At 40.6% G+C, this 17,542-nt stretch overlaps 1 long non-coding RNA gene across 2 annotated transcripts in view; it reads right to left on the bottom strand.

Moving 5' to 3' along the window:
* Window positions 1–1,548: 1,548 nt before the first annotated feature.
* LOC111558399 overlaps window positions 1,549–17,542 on the bottom strand; it is a 70,357-nt gene continuing 54,363 nt past the window's right edge. For both annotated transcript variants that reach the window (XR_002739276.2, XR_006591768.1), the window contains 3 exons: window positions 6,801–6,854; window positions 6,115–6,236; window positions 1,549–1,808 (listed from right to left, as the gene is read on the bottom strand). This is a non-coding gene — a long non-coding RNA (uncharacterized LOC111558399). The remainder of the gene's footprint in view (window positions 1,809–6,114; window positions 6,237–6,800; window positions 6,855–17,542) is intronic.

The following is a 17,542-nucleotide window of genomic DNA, read 5'->3' as shown; positions in this document are numbered from 1 at the left end:
CATTACATGAATTCAAATACAAGGGCAAATCATCTGCCACAAAGCAAAATAGGATTAAATAATAAAAGCCTAGCATACTCTTAGATATCAGTCCTGAAGAGATTCTACTGTGCTTGATAAAATGAACCACAGAGTAATATAGAAAATCAGTGGGCTCAAGTAAGCGGGTAGTGATGGCTCACTTCTGGCCCACATTTGAAACATTTTGGTTGTTGTTTTTAATATATTAGCTAGTACATCAATGGTGCTGCATATTATATATTAGTATAATATGAAGGTGAAGTAGTGAAATAGTTTAACAATTTCATTGTTATTTTGACTTGCTGAAAATTAATCGACATTGAATTATTAAATGCAGACTATTAACCTTTCAGGTAATGTAATACAGTCCACAGGCCAGAGAGTCTGCTATCATTCTTACAATCAAATAACTTAAATTTTAGTTGTAGAAACAAGATTAGGACTCATTAGAAAAATTATAAAATTAAATAAGACAGTAAAATTAAGTACTAAATCTCGTGGTGCACACTGAAACAAAATAATGATAGGATTTTTTTGCTGGATATTCTCCCCCATAAAAGTCCTTTGTTGAGCAGAGGAGGAAGGAGCCCTTTAAACATCGAGTGACTTGCATGAGGCCTGATATATTTAGGTGGATGACCAAGTGGATCTAACACACAGATCTCCTAAAATGAATGTATGTATGTATTTTTGCTGAAGTATAGTTGACACACAATGCTATAGTCTGGGCCTTTTATATCTACTAAAACACACGGTGCTCAGTATTCATTAAATTAAAAGGGAGCTATTAGTCAATTGGCAGAAATTAATGTGAACTATGTGTAGGTGCATTAAAAGTAAAGATCTTTAAGGAAAGAATTACTGAACTTGGAACTAAGAAACTAAAAATTTTTGTATCCATCTCGTTAATCTGTTATCTTTTTCTGGGTACAGTTACTAGGTTGAAGAATAAAGGGTTAAGAAAACAAAACATAACTAACACACTGCACCTCCATAAAATGTGGTTTCTTTATATGAAAAATGAGGCCTGTGGGTTTGACCCACTGACACTACTCTAGGTGGTTTAAGATTCCAGGTGGTTGCCATCTTGCGCGGCACAGGTGGAGTGAAGGTGTAATATAGATATTAACCACATGATGGCAACATAGAGCCAGGTTTGTTTTCTGCTGGTCAGAGGTTTGCTAGAGTATCTTTGTCTTCGTGTTTGGGAAAGACACCCACCTTGCAGAAGGAATGGAGCAACTTTTTATGTAATTATATCTTTATTTTGAACAGAAGCCAAATCCTAATGGTGTTTCTTCTTTAGACTTAGAACCCAAGAACTGAGATTGAAGAGGAAAACAGACTTTGTTAAGATGTGCTTGGTTAAAAATGTCCTAATGAGTACACTTATTATTCTGAATGTCACAGTAAGAAATAGAGGTTATACAGTGTAGAGTGAGATAAGCTTAGCTCTGAATCTATGTCATTACCCCCTCTTTATTGTTGTTGGTTGTTGTTTTTGTTGCTGGATTTTCTTTTCTTGAAAAAAAAAAGTTCTTGCACCTCACCCTGTTCTTCCAAATATTTGGGGGCACTTTAAGTTTAAAATTGACATTCTAAAATGCACAATAGAAGACAGAATATTTAGTAGGTATATCTTGACATGTGTTTATTAAAGCTGAAAAGACTCAGCAAATAAAAATATACCAAAATGTGAATTTCATATGCTGCATTTTCTTTCAGTTTGCATTCATCAAAATTGTTCATCCCATTGTTGTTGATATTATCCACAGCTGAGCATCATCCTGGAAGAAATCATGACTTTGATGAATTTTGTGGCATTTAAAAATGCTTGCAAGAGTTCATTAGTAATAAAAAACCAGGAATGGTTTTTATCATCAAGAAAATCTGGTCAGGCAGATATAATCACATTAACCAGTTTTGTTTATATTACCTTAAAAAGAGAAAAGAACAGTCAAGTAGTTTGCAATGTATCATTTTTTTCCAAAAACATCTTTATATTAAAAATTAAATTACCCGTTTATTTTTCTGATTGAAGCCTGATTGTAAGTTTTTAACTTCCATCTCTTGAAATGTCAAATGACCATGTGTACCTTTAAGCCATTGTTTTGACTGTAGAATTACACCTCTATTCCTGATCCCCCAAATGGGTCAAGCAAATAGTAACATCTATTTATTAGAATGCATCAAGTATTGCTCAGAAATAACAGCACGATAAACCTTAGTAACAGAGATTCCGTCACACAATTCATGTATGCACATCCATGTCACTGGCTATTATAATTGGTCTGAATATTAATGTTCCTGCTTCTGATTTTTCTCATGATAGCAAGTTTTCTTTAATCAATTGTTTATTATTAACATTTTCAAATATACAGAAAAATTGAAAGAATAATAATCACCCAACTGTCTATCCCCTGAATTCAACAATTGTTAACATTTTTCCATATTTGCTTTATCTATCTACCTACCTATAATTTTCTGGTGAACCATTTGAAAATCAGTTACAGACATCACGGTACTTCAAAACCTAAGTATTATCGTATGTATCCTCTAAAAATAAGAAAATGCTATTATAAAAGCATAATGCCATTCTCATACTTAAGAAAATTAACAAATGACAACTAACATGTAGTCCTCTGTATTCAATTTTTCCTAGTTTTGCCAAAAAGGCTTTAAGTACACACATACATTCAAATCACTTAAAACTAAAATACATGGATATGTATGTATTATACATATATTAGCATATGAAAGCCAGAGCTCAGGTCCAAAAGGCTTTGTCAAAAAAAATCAAAGCACTTTATAGTGAAGGTGAATAATCAACAAGAATTTATTGACAACTGACCACATGCTAATTACCATTTCTGATTCTATGAGTGTACAGGTATATGGAATCATCAAAGGCATTGAGCCTGGGGCATCTGGGCAGCTCAGTCTGTTAAATATCTGACTCTTGATTCTGCCTTGGGTCATGATCTCACAGTTCTTGAATTCGAGAACTGCACTGATAACAGAGCCTGCTTCTGATTCTTTCTCTCCCTGTCTCTCTGCCCCACCCCCCAGCTCACATGCGCATTCTCCCTTTCTCTCTCTCAAAATAAATAAATAAATACATAAATAAATAAATAAAATAAAACTTTTTTTAAAAAAAAAGGCATTGAACCGGGGCATCTGCTTGGCTCAGTTGGTTGAGCATCCTACTTGGGCTCAGGTCATGATCTCGTGGTTCACTTTGTGAGTTCAAGCCCCACATCAGGCTCGCTGCTGTCAGCCAGCTTTGGATCCTCTGTCCCCTTCTCTCTCTCTGCCCCTCCCCTGCTTACACTCTATCTCAAAAAGTAAGTAAAGAAAATTAAAAATAGACCTACCCTATGACCCAGCAATAGCACTGCTAGGAATTTATCCAAGGGATACAGGAGTACTGATGCATAGGGGCACTTGTACCCCAATGTTCATAGCAGCACTCTCAACAATAGCCAAATTATGGAAAGAGCCTAAATGTCCATCAACTGATGAATGGATAAAGAAATTGTGGTTTATATACACAATGGAATATTACGTGGCAATGAGAAAAAATGAAATATGGCCTTTTGTAGCAACGTGGATGGAACTGGAGAGTGTGATGCTAAGTGAAATAAGCCATACAGAGAAAGACAGATACCATATGGTTTCACTCTTACGTGGATCCTGAGAAACTTAACAGGAACCCATGGGGGAGGGGAAGGAAAAAAAAAAAAACAGGTTAGAATGGGAGAGAGCCAAAGCATAAGAGACTCTTAAAAACTGAGAACAAACTGAGGGTTGATGGGGGGTGGGAGGGAGGAGAGGGTGGGTGATGGGTATTGAAGAGGGCACCTTTTGGGATGAGCACTGGGTGTTGTATGGAAACCAATTTGTCAATAAATTTCATAAAAATAAATAAATAAATAAATAAATAAATAAATAAATAAATAAAGTAAGTAAGTAAGTAAGTAAGTAAGTAAAATATTTGAAAAGAAAAAAAAAGGCATTGAGCCTACATTTGTGCTTGGTAAAACCAAAAGCCTAACACATTAGCAAAAGTTCCTGAAATCTCTTTTTAATTGACATGTTTTGTAAATGATTCAAAGAATCTCAATTTCATATAAAATATCAAGAAGATGAAAATGAAGTCCACATGTAATATTTTATCTTAAATATGTAATTTGTCCTTTGCTAGCTTCTGCACAGTAAAATAGCTTCCGTGTAATAGTCATCTTACATAGACCTTACTTTTCAGAAGGGCATGTTATCAATCATAAGCGAAGGTACTATTTGAATTATTTTGGTTACATTGAGTTGTCATGCTCTTTTGTTTTTAATAGTAAGGCCTGTTTCATTTTTGTGTTTCTGTGCATGGTGCAGGGTGTTTTTTATGAAAAGACATAAGACAGAGAAAGAAAGGATGAGAGAGAGAAGTCTTGAGTTGCACACAACCCCAAAAAGTGACTGGGGGACAGAACAGGGGCACCCAAAACAGGGGTGAACCATTATATAATTAAGAACAAAATGATGTACTGCAGACTGCTACTGCTACAGGAATTTAGAAAAGAGGAATGCTAATAAAGACATCAGGAAGTTCCAGAACTTCATGGAGATGGCAGCTGAGCCTTGAGGGATGGTCAGATTTGAATAGGAAAAAAAGAGCAAGAAGGGCTTTGCAGATGAGTGAAACCATGTGAGAAAAGCCATCAGAGCACACTTGCAAGAGAGTGGTTTGGGGTAAAGGGAATTGATTAGGAGGCAGGGAGGGAAAAAGGAGTTAGGGGTGAAGTGATAAAGCCATGGTAAAGCAAACCTCACAGTTCCCTAGGATAAAGGAATTGTCTATTCCTCCATTTGTACCCTGCTTTGTCCCAAAAGTAATCTTAGGTAGCTATGATAGTCATTGTAGAAGTGTAAGAGTAGAATTCTGGATTGAAAATGGGTGGTTAGATTGACTTAACTAAGGGAGTTAAGAATAGAAAAGAGAGAGATGGATGAATTTGACATTAAGTCAATGGCTACGTCCATCTATTAACATGATATTCTGTTGACTATGGTTTTCCATCTTTTTCCTTTGTCCCTTTGTTCATCATAATATTCTTGGAACTTCACTGCTGAGTATTGACTAGAATAAAATCACATTGAAATCATATCATATTGAAATATTTCATAGTTATCCAAAGCATTTATTACAATTGAGTAATTAAAATAAACGTATTCTAGTATCTTCCTACTAAAGCCTTACAATCTATCTGGAGCCCAACCTTGGTCTCCTTGACAGATCCACCCTGACAGGTGCACACCCAAAAGAATTCCCTTTGGGGGCACCATCCAACCATCTGAGAACTCTCCCATTAACACTAAAGGTGTTGACTAGTTGGTTAGTAGAAATGGACACGAAGAATTTGCTGCTGATTTCAATCAGAACAGGATAGGTTGTGTGGCAGTAATAAAAAACCCTAAGCTTCAATGTCTTAATCCTATAAATCTGTGATTTCACCCACACTCTGTTTCTCTGCTTATCAGTGTCATCAAGAGAGCCATCCTGAGAGGCCTCACCTTGACACTTACTTCCACAACCTCTAAAGCAGCAAAATAGGAGAATGTAACAAACTGCACTGGTTCTGAAAGGTTTCAGTAAGGAATGACGTCACTTCTGTACCCATTTCATCAGCCAAAGTAAGTTACATGGTCATACCTAACTTGAAAGGGGGCAGAGAAATACAGTCCTACTATGTTCTTAGAAAGAGATGAATGCCAGACTATTTGTGAATATCTCAAATGACATTCACTATCTTACTGGTTGTTTTTTTTTTTTTCTTTTCTTCTTCCCTACCTTTTGTGAAAACATACTATTAAATGAAAAGAAAAAAAAAAAACCCTGCCAGGTAAGGTCACTTCCTGAATGACAAGAGATGTGCTGTTGCCTCGTACATTGTTCCTTTGAAAGTTCATTCTATGTAGTATTTGATAGTATTATAATATAATTTCTGCAAATATTGCACAATCCAGAGACCATCTGTAGTTTATGGAAAATATTAACTATAGTGAACATAATTGCACTGAGTCGCATGTCCACAGTACCTTCCTTTTTTTCCATGGAAACCAGGAGACGTTTTGCAATTTATCAACAAGTGTGCTGCCAGATTAGAATTGAAGGCTTGCGTCCAACTCATTGTGCTTGTCCAGGCATGGTCCAATTATTCCTAATGTATGGAAGAAATAGCTATGTATTTCCCACTGTGCCTTTTAAACTTCAGCAGGTGGCTGAGTATTGGGCAGTGTGTTACATTGTCACCTTCCAGGAGGGGCAGTTGAAGATTTCCAGTTTTCAATATGGGAATGACAAGCATGCCTCAGCAGTTTGGAGGAATTAGTTATCTGATACCTTATAATACGTTAAGGCCATTGGCCTTGACATAGAAAGAGCTTTGCACATGCTTGCCACCTACCTGGGGTGTATTTACTTATTTTCTACTTTTAAAATGATTTCCTGCTTTGTTTTGCATTTTGCCACCTGCCCATTTTTAATTTTTCTACCTTGGAATTCCTTTTAAACATTTTTACATGTTGATGAAAAAGGTCATAGGTGGAGATGAGTAAGATCACACTTTGAGTTGTGTTTCCAGAAGAGCAGAAGTTAGGTTTGTCTTATTTGCCACTGAATCCCCATCATCTGGGATGGTTCCTCACACATGGGGCTCAATAAATACTATTGGATTAATAAACAAAGGAACGACAGAGAGATGGAGAAGACATTATTGGCTTACCTGCATGGTAGCCCTCTTTCTTTTGACCAGTTGCAAAAATTGTAAGGTGCTGGACTGGAATGAGAGATGGAGAGAATTTCTCAGTATTAAACTAAGCTAATAAGTCCACAGTTTTACTCTCCAATTATTTTAGTTGCTAGATTGTTTTCATCTCCCATTACTCCCTAATCATAGTCAACTTCTCAGCCAAACTGAACCACTGACTTTTCTCCAAATGGTCATGCTCCTCATTGAATTGTGTCCCTCCTCCAAAAGATACATTGAGATCCGAACCCCCAAAACCTCAGAATGTGACCTTATTTGAACTTGGGGTGGTGACAGATATCACTGGTTAAGATGAGTTCATACTGGAGTAGGGCTGGCTCCTACTCCAGTATGACTGGTGTCCTTGAAGGATGGTCATGTGGACACAAAGACACACAAATAGCATATTGTGTGACAAGTAAGGAAGGCAGAAAACTTGAGTGATGGGGCTACAAGCCAAGGAATGCCTGGAAGCCAGCAGAAGCTGAAAGAGGTGAGGAATAATTCCCCTCTCCAGGTTTCAGAGGGAGCATGACCCTACTATCCTGATTTTGGACTTGTATCATCCAGAACTGAGGCAATAAATTTTTATTGTTTTAAGCCACCCAGTTTGTGGTACTTTGCTACAGCAGCCACAAGAAAATGAATATAATCCTCATTCACAGAGGCTTTGTTTCTTCCACCTGCTCTTCACCCACACTGTCCATCTTGAGACCCTCCTTAATATCTCTTCTTGAGTAAAATCTCTAAATCATCTCCGAAATATTAGATGGGCTGGCTCCCCTCACCTCCTGTAGCACCTATGTCTATCATGGAGTAAACAGTGATGAGCAAGGAGAAAAGTCTGGAGACACTGCTCTGAAAGTATCCATGTTAGAAGACATAAAATGAAGTAAATGAGTAAATTAAGGGGAAAGCAGATCGGTCACTGAGACCTGGAAGGAAAACAAGGGGGTAGGCCAAGAGTACAGAGAGCTTGTACACAAAATATTTTAAAAGGCAAAGTTAAAGTTCCGGAAGGGCTGCATTGCCGAGGCGAGCAGACACCATCCCGGGTTCCCTGGCAGAGAGGGGTCCTCCTCGCTAATGATACTATTCTGAGAAACTGCTTGCAGTTGAAATAAAGGCAGAGCCACATATGGCTCGGTTCAGAGAAGGTCTGAGAAGGAGCTTAGGGAGGGTTGTGCCGAAAAAATGAGGTCATGAGATAAAGATTTTGGGTTACAGATAAAAAGCAAACCCATTTTAAATGCACTTTTGATACAAAAAATAAAAAAGAAATAAGGCAAAAGAACACAGGCAGGACAGGAGGGAGGGAGGGGGGGTCCTTCTGGGTATGCTTGTTATTTCTCTCATGGCCTTTTCGGTCAAGTCAATTAGATAATAAATTATGCATAACCATCGCTACTGGCATTAAAAAACACTTGCAGTGAGAAATGATGGATGTTCTGGTGACCCACGTAAATTTGCTCAGGGTCAGAACAATTGCTACAGCCTGTTGCTTAAATTTTTCTCCTGGTCCCTGCGGTCACCTCCTGGACCTGGCTACAGGAGGGAGTGACTGTTGGGTAGAATCAACACATATCTCTAGTGCAGTGCTTATCGCTTGACGTTTTAGTCATCTTTGTTGAAAAAGCAATAAGTAGCAATCAATTCATTGAGAATGCGTTAAAGAGACAAAACAGATACACACACCGGGATGGATAGAGATGGGGAGAAACGAGAAGAAGCCATTTTATGGAGGGAAGGAGCTAGAAGCAAGCTGGGGGGCGAGCCACCAGGTGTGGGGTGGGAGTGGGGGGGAGCACGTGTGCTTCACCATCAGGCAGACTCTGAGTGCCAGCAAATTGGGCCTTCAGAACATTTGGGCAGGAGAAACATTTGACAGTTCAGAACAATCTTTTTTTTTTTTTTGTAATTTTTTTTAACGTTTATTTATTTTTGAGACAGAGAGAGACAGAGCATGAATGGGGGAGGGTCAGAGAGAGAGAGGGAGACACAGAATCCAAAACAGGCTCCAGGCTCTGAGCTGTCAGCACAGAGCCCGACCCGGGGCTCGAACTCACAGACTGTGAGATCATGACCTGAGCAGAAGTCGGATGCTTAACCGACTGAGCCACCCAGGTGCCCCTCAGAAAAGTCTTTTTAATAGCCATCATCTAATGTGTTGGCATTTATATTTATTTCCTGGTTTATAACTTTAACATTATGGTTTATATATTTTTTTTTAATTTTTTTTCAACGTTTTATTTATTTTTTGGGGGACAGAGAGAGACAAAGCATGAACGGGGGAGGGGCAGAGAGAGAGGGAGACACAGAATCGGAAACAGGCTCCAGGCTCTGAGCCATCAGCCCAGAGCCTGACGCGGGGCTTGAACTCACGGACCTCGAGATCGTGACCTGGCTGAAGTCGGACGCTTAACCGACTGCGCCACCCAGGCGCCCCATGGTTTATATATTTTTTCCCTGCTTGGAGTGTTAAAGGTTTTAGTGAGGCTGTAGGTATCTGAGGCAGATGAAAACCTGGATTCTGTCCAGAGGAGTGAAGGGGTTGGAAACCAGCACAATCGGTTCCAAAGTGAAGGACAAAAGCTTGGGGACAGAACCAGACTGGGGAGGAGGAAGCTGGTAGGAAGGGTGTGGTCACTGATCGGAAAGCTAGGAATAACAAACGAGTAGCAAAGTGAACGAGTGAGGGATGGGTGGTCTGGAGAAACTCTGGAAACTTACGGCAGATGCTTGCAAATGGCAGTGAAGCCACTTGCGTGGGTGAACAGGCGTTATTTAAAGAGATAGGAAATGATGAATGGCGGCAGTTCAGCTATTGCCCTTGACAGGGCTGCTTACCGTCAAGAGGACGTCATGGGCAACGTGGGGAGGCTCAACAGTACCGTGGGAAGGAGTTAGAGTTTAAGAATAGCCTGCCCGAGGCAAAGGAAACCTTTGTGTGTAAGGGGACTGCCGTGGAGGCTAGCCAGTGGGTAAGGGCTATGGCCTCTGGTGGCTGGGGCGATTATCTGAGGGGTTCCGAGAATTATGGAAGAGTCACTGCCGTGGTGAGCACAACATGACAGCAGTTGTGAGCCATCCTAGAAGGCCTTCCCCATTTGGAGCCAAACCATTTTTGTGCTATTCCTCATTTGTATCCTGTCTGTCCCTGAGGCTGGCGACCTGGGGAAACCTTCCTGTGGCACAGAGGAGAGGAAGGAGTGCCTGGAGTTACAACCGACACTCAGAGATGCTGGCTGTGCAAATTTAGCGGGTCCAGATTAACTAGAATGTGCTAGAGCCACTCCAGGTGAGTCAGCTTGACCTAACTTAATCAGTAAGTGATAGCAGAGGGCCCAAGAAAGACTTCATTCATATCAGCTCTTGGCTCTGGGTTGGTTAGTCCAATAACTAGAGGTGTTTCCCGATTTCTTCCAGGGACAGTTACGAATGTATTAGTGTAACCTGGACGTTATCAAGCCTGCCTCCCTTCTGAGGCTGCTCTTTCCTTTGATACTCACTGTGGAATTACTACGCTCCTTAATGAATCCACCACCTCTGGCTGTGAACTCCAGCTTCCTGCTCGGTCCTTGCTGCTTGCTTTCTACCTTCCCACTGGAGGTAGCCAAATGACCTGTCTCCTTTCTGTTGCTAAACACCACTAACACAAAGCAGTTGCACATAACAGAGTTTTCTGAAGAGGCTGTGGCGGATGAGGGCAGACAGAGCTATTAGAGCCTGGGGCAGGAAATCATTTCAAACGCAACATTAGCCATCATTATTCCTAGAATTGCATTGGCCATTCCCTCCACAAGGAATTTCTCTCTGGGTCCCTCCTTGGCACTCTCAGGGTGCCCCAAAGCCAGGGTTTGCTTAAAAAAGAGATCATGAAATATGCCATCCTCCTGTTCCATCCCATATACAGATGGCACTACCATTTACTAAATGCCAGGGACTTCACCCACCGTTAACATGATCTTATTTAATACTCCCAACAACACTGCAGGAGACACATTTATTTTACAGATGAGGAAACGGAGGCTCAGAAACAGTAACCTGGCCAGGGACACATAGCTGAGATTTGAACACAGTTCCACGTACTCTAAGTCCATGCTCTACACTGAGGCATTTGCTGCCTCCTTGCATAGCCGGCTTGTGCACATAGCCTTAGGTCGTCAGAATTCAAATCTATTACTCGCCTCTTAACTCAGCAAAGCTTTCTGTGGAGTCAGGTAAAAATTTCCCTGACATTTTTGTCCATGCAATTGAATCCTTTCCCCAACAGCTCTCTCCCAACAACAACACTCCTTCTCCTGAGATAATTTCACATCCACTCTGATCTCCTTTCCACTCCATTGTCCCCCCTCACTGCTCTTCTAGATAACTTTCTGCTGTCTCTGCTCCCCTCCTTCCAATTTCTCTGCTTCGTCAGCTCTTCTACAGAAAAGCCTCATTTAATACCAGGAACTTGGATCCATTTTCCCCACTTCCTTCTCGAAGCAGGTGAACCCAGCCCCATAGAAAAGGCAACAACAGGATCTTTAACTCTTACACGGACTCTCCCAGGTGTTTTCTTGGTGGCCCCAGGAGAGGACTCTTCCTAACCTGAAACTGTATCTTCTTCCTCTTATTTCCTTAGCCTTCTTGGAGCTGAGCTTGGCCCTCCGTTAAGCCAGGACACTCAGCCTGCCTGAATCTTCGTGACTCTTTAATTACGTCCTTGCCACTGGTTGGGATAACAGCCACAGATAAGGGAGCACACATTCAAATGGAGTTATGATGAAAACACTGAGGTTCCCCTCCCTGACCTTGCTCTGAAACACTGTAACAACACGAATCCACAGTCCAACATAGACCTTAAATCAGGCAATGGTGAAAACCAAGGACTCTGCCACCCAAACTAAATCTATACTCCTCCAAGCACCGAGAGATTTGGATTCGTGAACCAATCAAGAGATTACTTGGAGTACTTGTTTGGTATGAGGCACACTCTCAGGGCAATTTTTCTTAAACAAAAGAAAGGAAAGGAAGAAAGGTACACTTCACTGATGGAATTTACAGCCCATTTCCAGAGGTAGGAAATAAAAAGAGAATCATCCATACCAGAGAGGATACGCTGTATATGTGTCCTGCAAACAGTGAGGACTACAAAAGCTCAGAGGAGGCAGACAGCACTGCTCTACCTGGGAAAGAAAGACAAGTTGAGCCAGAGATGATGCTTGCAGGCACGTAGCCTTCCTCAGCAGGCCAGGAGGGGCAAGGGCATCGTGAGAAGCACATGAGCAGAGATGCGGGGGCTGGAATGTGCATGATGTGTTCAAGGGACAATGAGTCATCCCCTTGGCTTTCTTTACAGCTGCTACATAATAGTGGGCACCTAACAGGTTATTATTTCTTTTTCTTTTCTTAAAAACTGCAAAAATAAAGCGAGACCCAAATTCTCAGTATAGAAAATATGCCTGTGATGTCAGTGCCCAGTGACGCTGAGGAGGTGAGAATTCCTGAGCCCGGTATGAACTTGAACCTCGACAAAATTCTCACCCTTGCTTGCTGGAAACTCCATTTATTTAATGCTGTTGTACAGAAGTCTGTTCTTTGGAAATCCTGAAAATAACCTGGTCAAACCTTACCTCAATTACTAAGCACAGTGTCAGCAGCCAGTTTGCTTTGTCATAATTGATCACCAACTTTTATGCTGTTTTAAAATCCTTTAAAGCTATTTGGAGCCAGGAAATGTCTCTGAGGAAACTAATCCTGGTAACATTACCTACACAAATGGCTTTGTGACGGCACATCGGCAGTTGCTGTGGGGGTGGGGTGTGTTTTAAGGTGCAGTGCCCTCCTGCATTTGGGATCCTGCATTTGGGAATTTCTGGGTATGTGTTAAAGGTGGCGAGGTAGTTCCACCTCCAAGATGTTCAGTGGGAAGATTTTTTGCTTTTCTGGTATTTTCTACTGAAAATGTTGTTGTTTTTCACAGTGTTTTCTATTGAGGAATATTAGCTGCCTCTAACCCAAAACTAATGGGAAGTTCTTCTTTATGTATCATCTTTTAAAAATAATTTGTGACCCACCCCCCTTTCTGAAATGGTGAGTATACATTTCCAGTGTGTTTAGAAAGGAGAGTAATTGTCACTTCATGATTTTAGCAAAACAAATGTTACCAAAGTGCTGAAGGAACAACCACTTGAGACATTGTGTTCTCTTAGTCACAGGCACATACTAGGAAAAATTCAACTAAGCCTCACTCCGGGGGTATTAAAATAGCCCTTTTCGCAGCTCAGAATCACATTTCAAAGGGTGCCTAGGTGCAAAGCTAGGCCAAGTATAACCTAGCCCCAAGATAGTGCCAGGAGTAATACGTTGTTTTCCATTTTGTTTTAAACAACAGAATGCAGCACAGAGATGGGAGCATGCAGAGAACTAGCAGGGAGCCACTGAGCAGCAGGGAGCTGGGTGACCTTGAGTAGGTCACCTAACCTTGTCTGGGCATCTGCATTTAGAAAATGAGGGGGAATGCCCATTGTGCTTAATGCATAATGACCAAATAAGAAAATATAAGCAAAAGCATTTTGTAAATGGCAGGTCTTTCCTACAGTACTTGAGGGAATCATTAGAGATGGCTATTTGGGGGAATGAGATAGGTGCAAAGCTTCTCTTCAAAAAAAGTTTCATACCTTCCATTTTATGTGATTTAGCTTTAGCGATTACAGGTTCATTAATTAATACCCTAAGAAAATACTGCTATACTATCACTGTGTCTTCTAAATGAACCATCTCTCTTTTCACTGCCATTTGCAATTTTCTCTATGGAAGAAAGGTGTTTAAAAGACAAATTACCTGGAAGATAATGGGGTGAGATTTTCTAAGCATCTTCTGTCCAGAGACAAAAGGCTTTTTCAGCTATTCTCAAGTACACCAGTTGAACACTGATTTATTTGACAATGTAATACATTTTTTTTTTCAAGTAAAGTAAGGAAAGGGGGCGTTCCAGCAGATCCGACGGAGGGAGGTGTTGAGGGAAACGTGTAAGAGAAGGAGGAGAAAAGAATATTGAGGGAGCAGACCAGAAGTACCAGGCAACCATACAGGATATCTTCAGAACTGAAATTCAATAAACAGGACTGCTCCCGAGTCAAAGGGAGCAAGTCCCCATCTGCCCGTGAAGGTGTCTGGGCTCCCACTGGCCCCTCCTTTCTTCCCCACTGCTCTGTTCTTTTTTGAAAGTTTATCAATAAGAATGTGGCAGGGGCGCCTGGGTGGCTCAGTCGGTTAAGCGTCTAACTTCTGCTCAGGTCATGATCTCGCGGTCCATGAGTTTGAGCCCCGCGTGGGGCTCTGTGCTGACAGCTCAGAGCCTGGAGGCTGTTTCGGATTCTGTATCTCCCTCTCTCTGACCCTCCCCTGTTCATGCTCTGTCTCTCTCTGTCTCAAAAATAAATAAACGTTAAAAAAAAAAAAAAAGAATGTGGCAGAGCACTTTTCCAAGAAGGCCATGATCTGTCATTCAAAAAGAGAGAGAGCCCTTCAAGGCAAAGTCATACACTAATCTCCCAATGACCAGCTTTGCTGCCTGAAGCATGATTGCTGTCCCCCACTTGGATCTTATTCTTAGAGCTGGACTGTTTTTTTGTTTTTTTTTTTTTTTTTTTTTGAGAAAGAGAGCGAGCACTTCGGCATACAAACAGGTGAGGCTGAGGGAGGGAGAGAGAAGAGAGAGAATGTTAAGCAGACTCCACACTCAGTACAGAACCCGATGTGGGGCTCAATCCCATAATCAACGAGATCATGACCCGAGCCCAAATGAAGACTCAGCCACCCAGGCACCCCAAAGAGCTTGACTTCTCTTTTTCATTTGATGTAAAATTATTAGGGGAGCTGATCCAAATACATTAGCAACGGGGACCCCACCCTTACTAAATGTGTATCATTTCTCAGCCACTTTTCAATACTACTTAATGTGTTGCCTGTCGGATCAGATGGGGGCACCGACTGGGTGGAAGCCGGTGGTGCAGGCAGTGAAAGGACTCACCCAGGGCACAACAAAGGAGATAGATGTTTATTGAATATACCATAAGGGAGCAGCGGGCACAAGAGCAGAGGAGAGGCCGTTAGCAACGATGACAGAGTTGGTGGGGGCTGTTTTATAGGAGGGAAGATGAGGAGGTATGGTGACTTACAGAATTTTCCCTTTTTCCATAACTGTGCCTGGTTATAAGTAACCCATTGGTTAGTTAGGGACTGTGGATATTTTGAGGTGGGTCGCCTGATGGGCCTGTCTGTGGTTAGGGTCACTTTTGGGCCCTTCTGCCTTAATCAAGTTTCCATGACACAAGCCTGTGTGTCAGTGGATTCCTATATTTCATGAGCAAGCTCCAATAAAGCTTGCAGGGGAGGAGGGAGTTAATTGATGATATTTATTGAAAGTTTCAAAGGTTGCTTCCTATAAATACAACCTGAGCACAACTGAGTGTCTCTTCTAAAATTAGTTTCTTCTTTTTTAAATGTTTTTTTAAAATTTATTTTTGAGAGAGGGAGAGAGACAGACAGACAGACAGACAGAGTGTGAGCAAGGGAGGGGCAGAGAGAGAGGGAGACACAGAATCCAAAGCAGGCTCCAGGCTCTGAGCTGTCAGCACAGAGCCAGACGCAGGGCTTGAACCCATAAACTGTAAGGTCACGACCTGAGCTGAAGTCGGTTGCTTAACGTACTGAGCCACCCAGGTGCCCTTAAAATTAGTTTCTTAAACAAACAAATTAATTCCTCTGCTTTCCAGGTCAGCTGACCAAAACCACAATGGAAGTAACATAGGAAAATATCACTGAGGATAAAGCTTTTATGGTCAAATAAAATAAAAATATCAGTTTACTAATGTATTTTTTTAATTAAAAAAAGTTTTAATGTTTATTTATTTTTGAAAGAGAGAGAGAGAGTGAGAGCAAGGGAGGGGCAGGGAGAGAGGGAGACACAGAATCCGAAGCAGGCTCCAGGCTCTGACCTGTCAGCACAGAGCCCGATGCAGGGCTCAAACCCATGAACTGTGAGATCATGACCTGAGCCAAAGTTGGATGCTCAACCGACTGAGCCACCCAGGTGCCCCAAGGTATATTTTTTTAAGAGAGAGAGATAGAGAAAGAGAGCATGAGCTGGAGAGAGGGGCAGAGAGAAAGAGAATCCCAAGCAGGCCCCATGAAGAAATCAATAGTCAGATGCTCAACCAACTGAGCTGCCCCCCAGTTCACTGATGTATTTATCTGACAGATACTTGTCAACACTGTGGGGGACAAATGAAGTATAGGTATTTCTGTCCTCTAGGAACTTACAATCCAGTTGGGAGAAAAAGTGTACGATAATTGTACTTTAAATATATTCACTACCAAAAAAAAAAAAAAAAGAAAGAAAAACAAACAAAAAAAAAGAATAAGAAAAGGTTTAAGGGGCACCTGGATGGCTCAGTCAGTTAAGCACCCAACTCTTGGTCTCGGCTCAGGTCGTGATCTCAAGGTTCTCTGACAGTGCAGAACCTGCTTGGGATTCTCTCTCTTCCCCTCTCTCTGCCCCTCTCCTGCTCACCTGCATTCTCTCTCTCTCTCTCAAAATAAATAAATAAACATTAAAAAAATAACAAAAAATAAAATTTAAAAAGCATCAGATACATGTTCCATTAAGAAATAAGTGGCCATAAACATATTTAAAATATTCAAATTCACTAGAAATCCAAATGCAAAATAACTAAGTCTCACCTTCAAATTGGTAAACATTTTTATAATATTCAGAGAAATGAGCATTCTTTTACCCATGAGAGGAATGTAAACTGGTACCACTTCTTTAGTGGAAAATCTGGGAACAAGAATCAAAAGCCTTGAAGTAGTCCCATCTTTCTCTACTAGAGTTTTTATCCTTAAGAAATAAGCATTATAATTTTTAATAGGTAAAAACTGGAAACAATCAAAATGTTCAACAATATAACACTGATTAAATTATTGCATATTCAGCAATAAAATGTCTACAGAAGTAAAACATGATTTTTTTTAAAAAGTCATGTCCAGAGGCACCTGGGTGGCTCAGTCAGTTAAGCGTCCAACTTTAGCTCAGGTCATAATCTCGTAGTTCGTGGGGTCAAGCCCTGCGTTAGGCTCTGTACTGATGGCTCAAAGCCTGGAGCCTGCTTCAGATTCTGTGTCCCTTCTCTCTCTCTGCCCCTCCCCTGTTCATGCTCTGTCGCTCTCTTTCAAAAATAAATACACATTAAAAAAAATGTTTTTAAGTCACGTTCACAACACAGTGCAAAAAACCTGATTAAAAACTGTAGTGTAAATTCAGTTTAGTTTAAAATATACACATATATTTATATATTTATTATTATATATCAAATAATTAAAAATGGTTATTTCTATGCCTTTCTAAAATATCCAAATTGTACATTGTGTTCATGTATACTTTTGCAATTAGGAATAAAAGCAACTAATTCCTTTTTTAAAAACAGAAATGTGAAGGTCAAACACTCTGTGAAAGCCCTTTTGATTTAAACATTTACATAGGTGATGTCTTTGACATTCCAGTCTTCCTCAACTTGACCAGGCATCATAACATCATGTCTCAAATATTAAGGATGAAAAATACTACTGTAGTTAACTATTTACTGAGTGCTTACTCTGTGTCAGGCAGTGTATTAAGAAATCTATATGTACCATTGCATTTAATCCTCACAACTACCTTCTGAGATAGA

This window comes from Felis catus, chromosome F1, assembly GCF_018350175.1.
Source record: "Felis catus isolate Fca126 chromosome F1, F.catus_Fca126_mat1.0, whole genome shotgun sequence".
NCBI lineage: Eukaryota > Metazoa > Chordata > Mammalia > Carnivora > Felidae > Felis > Felis catus.
The sequence above is the reverse complement of the archived record's forward strand: the minus strand, read 5'-3'. Positions and strand labels throughout refer to the sequence as shown.